The sequence below is a fragment of the Oryza sativa genome, chromosome 11 (genome assembly GCF_034140825.1).
Source record: "Oryza sativa Japonica Group chromosome 11, ASM3414082v1".
Classification (NCBI taxonomy): domain Eukaryota; kingdom Viridiplantae; phylum Streptophyta; class Magnoliopsida; order Poales; family Poaceae; genus Oryza; species Oryza sativa.
Genome location: NC_089045.1, coordinates 10,090,435 through 10,102,312, shown reverse-complemented (window position 1 = coordinate 10,102,312; position 11,878 = coordinate 10,090,435).

The following is an 11,878-nucleotide window of genomic DNA, read 5'->3' as shown; positions in this document are numbered from 1 at the left end:
AAACAAAAGGATACGAAGAGTTTAAGGGAACAAATTTATTAATAAGTATAGAATTTATAGGAAGATTGACTAATAGAAGTGCCTCCAAATACAAAATCAATGTAAATGATGTGATAGAAAAAATGCATTCTAAAGGAATAAAATTCATGAGCCCTTTAATAATAGACTCTGAAGAAAGAGCAGGAGAAAAATGGCCAATTAGTGAATTTATAAAAAATAAAACCTTGAGTCAGCCTGAAAACTTCATAAGTTACCAAGACAGCAAAGGGAATGTTAGTATTAGATTTACAAATTATAAAACCAGAGCTTCGGATGATTTGGATGCAGAATCATCTGACAGAGATATTATAGATAACAGAAGACATAGTATATCTGAATTGATGGAAAAATTAGACCATGAAAGTGAAATAAAATATTATGAAGATAAATTAAGAGATATAGCAGATGAATATAATAACTCTATGAAAAGTGAGTGGCCTAAAATTAGAGACAAGAAACTTTATTTCTATAGAGAACTATCCAGGATTAAGAAACAAAAAAAAGAGAAAAGCTTGGCCATAGAAACCCCCAGAACCCAGGAAATTAAAATAGAACAAATAAAGTCAGAAGAACCAAGAGAAGAAATCCAAAAGTTAGATAAGGTATTAAGTGAGGAAGAGCAATGGGAAGTAAATGAGAAATTATTACTAGAGAGTTATGAAGAAGAAAATAACCTGATAGAGGAAATAGAGAATATAGAAGAAGAAGATAATGCAGAACAATATAATGATTTTATAGACTCATTGGATGAGGAAGGTTTGCATAATCTAGATAATGCAATGGAAGCTATGGAAGTAGATTTGGGAACAGGAAAAAGGAAAAGATACGGAGAGGGTTCTGTAAAAAATGAAGGAGAAAGAGAAAGACCAGCCAGGGCAGCAGGAAGATGGCCTCCAGAAAAAGAAGAATATTCATATCATTATATCCCAGGACAGTATAGGCACATGGGCACTAAAAGAAGAGATTTTGAGAAACCAATAAAATTTCAAAATCAAAAAAGTGATGGGGCTATACTAAATCTAGCAGCACATGATCCCATAGACTGGCCTATATATTATTAGTATTTGGAAAGGTTTAATAGTTCAAAAATATATACAAAACCAGCACAATATAGGAAGTAAAGTTGAAGATATGATAACCTACTTAGAAACATTTTTAGGTGAATCTGCTAAGGTTCTATGGGAACAATGGGTTGAAAAGAATCCTAATAATTATGAAGAATTGAAAAGAGCTGGTAGCAATCCGCATAATTTTGCAAATGTTATATCTAACATTATTATAGCTGAAGATCCGGAATTAGGTTATACAACTTTGCAAAATGAAAGGTTAAAAGAAATAGAAAAATTAACGTTAACAAGTTGGAAAGGCATAAAAGAATTCTCCCAACATTATTTATATAATGCTACAACTGCTAAACAAGGATATAACAGGGGAATAGTTGAACGTTACTTCAATAAATTACCTGACCCACTAGGAAGTATGATATTTGAAGAATATAAAAAGGAAACTGAAGGAGCTGAAATCAATATCTCTCAAGCCATAACTTTTGTGTTTAAGCAACTAAGAAAAATATGCACGGGTATCCAAGCCCAAAGATCTATGAAACACTCGGATTACAATTTCTGCAATAAAATAGTTCAAATACCCTTGTCATATGGAGAAGACAAGCCTAGAAGTAAAAGGATTTATAAACATCAAAATAGAAACCATAATAATATTAGAACAAAGAAAAGGTATTTCTTAAGAAGATCAGATAATAGAGCACCATTCTTACATAAAAGAAATGTAAGAAGATATAATCCAAAGAAAACCTATGACAAAACATGCAGATGTTTTATATGCAACTCGCCAGATCATTTAAGTAGAACATGCCCAAATAAAGATCAAAAGAGATATTCTAGTAAATATGAAGAACAAGAGAGGGTTCTAATTATAGATAGCGTAAATGAAAACATATTAGTATGTGATGATGAAATAAAAGATGACGAGTCAATATATTCTATCATAGAAACAGACGAAGTTGAAACTATCAACGAAGAATATGAATCATCCGATGAAGAGTTAGATTTAATTGACGAATTAGCAGGTCTAAAGGTTGAAATGATGGATCAATTAAATTGTGAACATGATTGGATTAGAGGAAAGGGTGACTATAATATCAAATGTGCTTTTTGCATATATTACCCTAGTCAAGAAAATAGAGTGACTTGTAGTATATGTCTAAAACAAGCTTGTGCTGAATGTATAAAAGCAAATAAACAAAAATGGAGAAAAGAAATAGAATTAGAATCAGATGAAAAGATTTTATCTAGTAGAGTACGAGTGTTAGAAAATAGACTAAATAAATTAGAAATAGAATTAGAGAACCTAAAAAATAATTGTGATATTAAAGCATTACCAGAAAATAAGGACATACAAAACACCGAATTTAAAGAGCAATTGATAACACTAAAAGACAGTAATACTGCTAAAATAATTCAACTAAGAGATGCCATAACTAATTTTGGAAATAAATATATAGTAAGATTGCCTTTCAAAGAAATATTAGGTATAAGAATCCCTGTTAAAGTAAAATTGACACCCAAAGTATCTTATAAAATATTAGCACTAGTAGACACTGGGTGTACAAAGAATATTATTCATGACAAATATTTCACAAGATGTCCTGAAATAGTTCACACAATTGACGACAATAAGGCAGAAGTTTCCACAGACATGTCCGGAATAAAGAAAATTCATAATCAGTTAGCTTATAATATGGAGGTTTACATTAATGCAACTAAATATATAATAGATGAGATTACAATAAGAGATTTGTCAATGATTAATGATGACATGATAATTGGCCTAAGGTTCCTTCAACAATCAGTACAAACCACAGTAATACATGAGCAAGGAATTACTTTTATCCCATATCAAAATAATGTTCCATATATCTCAGAGGTACGAAAGTGTGGTGGAGTCTCCCCCAAACTCGACAACTTAGAAGTACCTAATCTTGAGTCTGAAGAAAGAATTAATGAATATGAGCTTAGTGAGAATATAGACAACTATTCTTTCTCATCATATCTTCCAAAATCTATGGAATTGCCAGGTAAGACATCATGGGAAGATAGATATTTATTAAAAGCTACTAAAGATTTTGAATATATATGCAGGGAAATGGCTTCACAGAAGTCTGAATGGCTCACAAATATGAGTTCATGGAGACTGCCCCAACTGCCCAGAGGCCATGGAGAACGATTTAATCACAATTTCAGAATAACAGAGCTACAACAAGGGTTATTAAACCTCTTGTGGCAAACAAAAAACAAAAAAGAAAAAGCTCATGCCTTAAATGGCCTGGCATATTATTTCAAAAATTTCGTGCCCTCAGATCAAAAGATAACAGAAAAAAGGGCTAAAATACAAGATATCCCTCATCATGAGGAAAGGTTACTAGATTATCGCGAGGAGAAATCCCGTGATGGCCAAGATATACTTCCCATGGAAGTTGAACAATCTATGGCAACAGATAAGAATACCAAGGTATTCTCAGATAAGATTTTGATCTCAGCAGATCCTGCTTCGAGCATGGTTGCTTTCCACATAAATATCAATAACCTATTGCAATCTTTTCCACATAATAAACCATCATCATCCACAAAAAGGCATGATACCATTCCCCAAACACCATACATACTGCATAATCATCCTAATTTATTCCTTCCACAATATATACTCCGGACCCAGCCAAAAGCACCATGTAGATCTTGTGCCTACAAAGATTCTTGCAAAAAGAAACTTAAAAGCCAAAATCCCATGAGTACTACATACGAAAATCTCCAACCCAGATTAAGCTTCAAAACGGAACAAACTTTATCCTGCTTTGGGCAAGACATCCTCGATCTTGTTTGGCAAAAGTTTAAGGAGAGACAAATGAAAATATTCCTTGGACTCCAAGATTATTTCTTTGATCTCTTAGAAGGGAGAGAAAGAAACCCAGCCATACGAGTAATCATATATATGCTCCCTCTCTTAAGACTAGATGAACAGGCAATTTCTGACCCATCCTATAGATTCCTGGTTCTCAAAGCTGAGATAAATCTTCAAAGATTCCGGAACCTACCCACATACAACCATGAAGAAATATCTCTCCAAACCATTATAGATCATGGTCTTGTGAATTCCATATATGCAACCCTCGATCAGATCCTTCAATCTGATTTAGGAAACGCTGTGAAAGATGTATGCAGGAGACTTGGACATGGAAGATACAGGATTATCTTCTCCTCAATACCACCAAAATTCACACCACCTGTTCGTCCAGCAATTCATTATATATATATCATGAAGGGACAATTTAATTTTCAAGAAGACGGTCCTAGCAAACTATTGGATGAAGAGGAAGAAATATATACAACAGTTGCTAATCATGAAAATTGGAGATTATTTTCTGAAGCTGCAGAAATTGAAGAAGCTATCACCACAGATTATGAATATCAGCTGGTTTTCCAAAACAAGATCACAAGGATTTTTATCAGCAAATTCTACAACCAAAGTTATGAATACTTCAAGGGAGCAGGGCGCATAATTAAACCGGATTTTGGAAATGAATGCTCCAAGAAAAGTTACTACAGAAGCCTGGCTCAGTGGTTTCAGAAAACAGAGCCATCAGAGATTGACACGGTGCAATCAGCACCAATGATAATCAACGAAGATAATGAATAAAGATCTTGTCATCCCCGACAAAGATCACTATTCAAGATAAGGAATCTACACTATTCCAGATAAGTATGGATCTTGGTGGTCATGGGCAGCCAGATGAATAGAATTCTTTAAGCTAAATATGTTTTTCAATATATATTGATAATAGAATATCAATAATTTGGGCGTGGAAGAAGAATAAAAGAAATAGAAGAAATTCAGAAGATTACTCAAGAAAGAATCCAAAAGGACACCCTATAAAGGATAAGGGAACAATATAAGGTGCGGTGAATGACATATCACTGTGAAGAATAACAACAACAATAACAACAGAACAACGAAGACACCATTCAGAGCAAAGCTTCCAAGCGCGCTCTCACCCTCCATTCCACCGTTCTTAGTAGTAGTGACTTTAGCCTACCTTGCATAGTATATTGAAGCAAGGAGTTGTGTTATAACGCTGTGTAAGGTAAGAACAGCTTGCTTGTACCTACCTTCGGGTTTCCCGAAAGGGAAAACCGTATGTAAGCTTATCTGTTTAATATGAAGTAATTTTCCTTAAGTATTCCTGCATGTTTGTTCTAGACAAGTGTTTATGCTAAGGACCCTATAGGAGAAACCTCTTCGGTTTGTTCTCGTTTTTAGCCTGCATCTTGCATAGGCGTCTGGAGAATCGGTATCCGTAGAGAAGTGTTCCCTTCGGGTGGAACTGCCTGGGGAGACGATAAACTCTTAGCTAGAACAAGTGTGACTTGGAATATCTTTTTAAGTTGCTTCTAAAAAGACAGATAGGTGAGGCATACGGTGAGTACCGAGTAGGACTTTACATCATCTGAAACAAGCTTCTGAGGCTGTCTAAGTAGGATTCGCCACCCTGCAAAGATCCTAAAGTTAAAATATCTCTCGAAGTGAACAGTATTGAACAGTAATTTGAACAGTAAACTGAATAGTAATCAGCCGAATAAACAGTAAACTGAATAGTAATCAGCTGAATAAACAGTAAACTGAATAGTAATCAGCCGAATAAATAGTGTTTTTGAATAGTGTATATTGCCTGAAGTATAAATAGTGTTTGTGAACAGTGTATATTATCTGAAGTATAAGTGGTACCACTTTATAATTAATTCACAAATTAATTCACAACTATTCACTACTATTCTTAGTGCTGAATTCACTTATTATGAGTACAGAATTACTGTTCACTACTGTTCACAGGTTACTGTTCACTCGAAAACTTTCTTTAAATTTTTAGGATCTTTGCAGGGTGGCGAATCCAAAAACAGCCGGCGCTTGATTTAGAAATTTTAAAGTCCTACTCGGTACTAGCCGTATGCCTCACTTATCTGCCTATTTAAGCAACCAACTTCAGGTATCCCTAGTCATATTTGAACTAGCTAAGCGTTTACCATCTCCCCAGGCAGTTCCACCCGAGGGGAACACTTCTCTACGGATACTGGTTCTCCAGACGCCTATGCAAGATGCAGGCTAAAAACGAGAACATCCGAGAGGTTTCTCCTATAGGGTCCCTAGCATAAACGCTTATCTAGAGCAAACAAACAGGGAAACTTAAAGAAAATTACTTCATATTAAGCAAATAGGCTTACATACGGTTTTCCCTTTCGGGAACCCCGAAGGTAGATACAAACAAGTTTTTCTCACCTTACAAACCTTTATATTACAACTCCTTGCTTCAATATATATTATGCAAGGTAGGCTAGAGGAACTACTACTAAGAAAGATGGAATGGAGGGTGAGAGCGCGCTTGGAAGCTTTGCTCTGAATGGTGTCTTCGTGGTTGTGTGTCTCCGGAGTGAAGGCCAACGTCTCCTTTTATAGACGCCAGGGATGGCGTCGCCTGTGCCTCCTGCTTATCTCTTCGCTACTGTATCTTCACGGGAGCTGGCTAAAGTCGAGGCCTTTCCACCGAAAGTTTTACTCTTCACAGTGATATGTCATTCACCGCACCCTATATTGTCCCCTTATCCTTTATAGGGTGTCCTTCTGGATTCTTCCTTGTTAAAGTTAATTTTTCTGAATTTCTTTTATTCTTTTATTCTTCATTCTTTTATTCTTCTTCCACGCCCAAATTATTGATATTCTATTATGAATATATATTGAAAAACATATTTAGCTTATATTAATTTATTCATCTGGTTGCCCATGGCCACCAAGATCCATTGTGTCCAAATCAGAAAAAGAAACTTCTAATTTCTCATCTACTGCCTTTTTTATTTGCTCAAATTTCTGATCCATTTCTTGTTTTAATTCTTTAAGTATTTCTTCCTTCAATTCCTTCTTTAACTGTGGGGAGGCTTCTTCAAATTTTTCTATTATCTTCCAATCAATATATTCCTCATCTAATGGATCCACTCCTTTTGTTAAGCATTCCTTGTATGTGGGTTTTTTAAAAAACCCTTCTTCTTTTATAGTCATCTTAATGGGTATTTCTGAAGTCTTCTTTCCTTTAGCTTTTTTGCATTTTTGAATATATTCTTTTGCAGCAGGTTCTAGATAATAATTTATTCCTAATATTTTTCTAGCTTGGCTTAATGCTTCATCAATATCCTTATATTTCTTCCAAGATATTCCTCCCATTAATTTAGTATCTATTTTTTGAGCCACAATTTCTTCAAAAGAAATGTAGACCCCAGGGAGCTTTCCATCAAATACTACATATATAGGCTTTTGTTGGATTACTTCATGATCTTCATTGGCAGGCATTAATGACCCATTTATTAGGTGAAAATATTCAGAGAGGCTATTCAATATTGATAACAAATACCCTTTTTCTTCCCTTTTATTATTGTATTGGTACCAGAAATTATCCAAGATGCACTCTTGAACTTCATCTAGGATTATATGGTCCTTTGGCTTAAATTTATATGAATTTGGTGGGAATATTCTGAGTTTGTTGTCATCTCCAAATGTGAAGCACTCGACTCCGGCGTAATTCATTGATCTTTTCATACCTGAAATATGGTTAAACGAGAAAGCATGTCAGGTAAACTATTATCTTTCCCCTTAATATGTTCAAATATAACTCTATAACCATTTCCTGTAATAATATCTTCAAATAAAATCCATCTTCTAGTTGAGCTTTTCTTGCTATTAAGCTGGTTATAATATCTACAGATGGCTTCACAATCAGTTCTAACCGTGAATTCTTTAAACCCTAGGTATAACCTAAAGGCATTAATTGCATTGATAATTGCCATAATCTCTCTATCTGTATTATTGACAGTTTTTAATTTATAACTTCCAGAAGCATACCTACATATTTTTTCTTCTGATTTAGCGGAAAATTTAGTAGGTCTTTGCTTTAATATAGCACCCCAACCTTGTTGTGATGCATCGGTTTCAATGATAAAGTAACTTTCTTCTAATGGTAATTCTAGAGGTTTTAGTTCTTTCACTTTTTCTTTTATTAATCTTACTAATTTAATGTCTTCAGAATTAAAATATTTCTGACCATTTTTTCTTAATTTAGCGTATAAAGGTCCTGCTAGCTTTGCTAAATTGTTGATGTGATTTCTAGCATAATTTACAAGTCCTAGGAATTGCTGTAATTTCTTTTTGTCATTCATAGCATCAGGAAATTGTAAAATTTTCTTAGCAATATGTTCTTGCAAATGAATTTTGCCTTCTCCTATTTCATGTCCAAGGAAGTTAACTTTTTCTTTGCATATCTCCATCTTCTTTTTTGATAGGATTAAACCATTTTGCTCAACCTTTCTAAAAAATAATTCTAGGTGAGCAATATGATCCTTATAAGTTTTTGAAAATATTAACAAGTCATCTATATATACTAACACAAATTCTTGATTATCGTTAAAAATGTTTTGCATTTTTCTTTGAAATAGGGCAGGTGCATTTTTTAATCCTAGTGGCATTACTAGCCATTCCTAGTGTCCCTGGGGACAGGTGAATGCAGTCCATTCTATAGACTCTTCTGCCATTTTTACTTGCCAAAACCCAGCTTTTAAGTCAAATTTCGAGAAATATTTGCTACCTTGTATCCTATTAATCCATTCTTGCTTATTTGGGATATTATAGGCATCTTCTATAGTATTATCATTTAGCCTTTTATAATTTATGACCATCCTAGATTTACCTCTAACTTCTTCCGCATGATTTCTTACTATAAATGCTGCAGACCTATGTGGACTTCTACTCTCTCTTATTGCTCCTAGTTTCAGCAGTTCTTCTATATGCATCTTAAATTCTTCTATATCTTTCGGAGTTGCTTCTATTGGGCTGGTCTTAATAATATATTCTGGGTTTATTATATTAATTTTACACTCGATAGCATTTTTCTCCCAATATTTCATAGGAATTTCTCCTATAATTTGGATATCCTCTAATCTTTGAACAATTTTTTCTATATCCTTTTTAGACTTAATATCCCTATACCAATTTGGTGCAAATGCTTGTAATCCTATGCACTCTATATTGGAATTTGATATATAATAGATGTCTATATTCTCACTAAGTTCATATTCATTAATTCTTTCTTCAGACTCAAGGTTGAGTGCTTCAAGGTTGTCGGGTTTGATTCTGGCTCCACCACGCTTTCGTACCTCTGAGATATATGGCACATTGTTTTGATATGGGATAAAAGTAATTCCTTGCTCATGTATTACTGTGGTTTGTACCGATTGTTGTAAAAACCTTAGGCCAATTATCATGTCATCACTTATCATGGATAAGTTTCTTATTGTAATCTCATCTATTATATATTTAGTTCCATTAATGTATACTTCAACATTATGAGCTAGCTGATTATGAATTTTCTTTATTCCGGACATGTCTGTAGAGACTTCTGCCTTATTATCATCAATTGTATGAACTATTTCTGGACATTTTATGAAGTACTTATCATGAATAATATTTTTTGTACACCCAGTGTCTACTAGTGCTAGAATTTTATATGATACCTTGGGTGATAGTTTTACTTTTACCGGTATTCTTATTCCCAAAATTTCTTTGAAAGGCAGTTTTACTATATATTTATTTCCGAAATTAGTTATGGCATCTTTTAGTTGAATTATTTTAGCAGTATTACTGTCTTTTAATGTTATCACTTGCTCTTTAAATTCGGTATTTTGTATATCCTTATTTTCTGGTAATGCCTTAATATCATAGTTAATTTTTAGATTCTCTAGTTCCACTTCTAGTTTATTTATTCTGTTTTCTAAAACTCGTACTCTACTAGATAATATCCTTTCATCTGATTCTAATTCTATCTCTTTTCTCTATTTTTGTTTATTTGCTTTTATACATTCAGCACAAGCTTGTTTTAAGCATATACTACAGGTTACTCTATTATCTTGGCTTGGGTAATAGATACAAAAAGCACATTTAATGTTATAATCTCCTTTTCCTCTAATCCAATCATGTTCACAATTTAACTGATCCATCAATTCTATTTTTAAACCGGCTAGTTCGTCAATTAAATCTAACTCTTCATCAGTTGATTCATACTCTTCATTGGTGTTTTCAATTTCATCTGTTTCTATGATAGAATATATTGATTCGTCATCTTTTATTTCATCATCACATACTAATATATTTTCATTTACGCTATCTATAATTAAAACTCTCTCTTGTTCTTCATATTTACTAGAATATCTTTTTTGATCTTTATTTGGGCAAGTTCTACTTAAATGATCTGGTGAATTACATATGAAACATCTGCATGTCTTATCATAAGTTTTCTTTGGGTTATATCTTCTTACATTTCGTTTATGTAAGAAAGGTGCTCTATTATCTGATCTTCTTAAGAAGTACCTTTTCTTTGTCTTTATATTATTGCTATTTCTACTTTGATATCTATGGTTTCTTTTATTTCTAGGCCTATCTTCTCCATATGATAAAGGTATTTGTATTATTTTATTGCAAAAATTATAATCAGAATGTTTCATTGACCTTTGGGCTTGTATTCCTGTGCATATTTTTCTTAATTGTTTGAACACGAAAGTTATGGCTTGGGAAATATTAATTTCAGCTCCTTCAGTTTCCTTTTTATATTCCTCAAAAATACATACAAAATCAGCATAATATAGGGAATAAGGTGGAGGATATGATAACTTATTTAGAAACATTTTTGGGTGAATCTGCTAAAGTCCTATGGGAACAATGGGTTGAAAAGAATCCTAATAACTACGAAGAGCTAAAAAGAGCAGGAAGTAATCCTCACAACTTTGCAAATATAGTATCTAATATTATCATAGCTGAAGACCCAGAATTAGGATATACAACCCTGCAAAATGAAAGATTAAAAGAAATAGAAAAATTAACTTTAACAAGCTGGAAAGGTATAAAGGAATTTTCTCAACATTATCTATATAATGCAACAACTGCTAAGCAAGGATACAATAAGGGAATAGTTGAGCGATATTTTAATAAACTCAAGTGTGACTTGGAATATCTTTTTAAGTTGCTTCTAAAAAGACAGATAGGTGAGGCATACGGTGAGTACCGAGTAGGACTTTACATCATCTGAAACAAGCTTCTGAGGCTGTCTAAGTAGGATTCGCCACCCTGCAAAGATCCTAAAGTTAAAATATCTCTCGAAGTGAACAGTATTGAACAGTAATTTGAACAGTAAACTGAATAGTAATCAGCCGAATAAACAGTAAACTGAATAGTAATCAGCTGAATAAACAGTAAACTGAATAGTAATCAGCCGAATAAATAGTGTTTTTGAATAGTGTATATTGCCTGAAGTATAAATAGTGTATATTGCCTGAAGTATAAATAGGATGTCTGCAGCATTTATAGTATACACTGTTCACAAACACTATTTATACTTCAGGCAATATACACTATTCAAAAACACTATTTATTCGGCTGATTACTATTCAGTTTACTGTTTATTCAGCTGATTACTATTCAGTTTACTGTTTATTCGGCTGATTACTATTCAGTTTACTGTTCAAATTACTGTTCAATACTGTTCACTTCGAGAGATATTTTAACTTTAGGATCTTTGCAGGGTGGCGAATCCTACTTAGACAGCCTCAGAAGCTTGTTTCAGATGATGTAAAGTCCTACTCGGTACTCACCGTATGCCTCACCTATCTGTCTTTTTAGAAGCAACTTAAAAAGATATTCCAAGTCACACTTGTTCTAGCTAAGAGTTTATCGTCTCCCC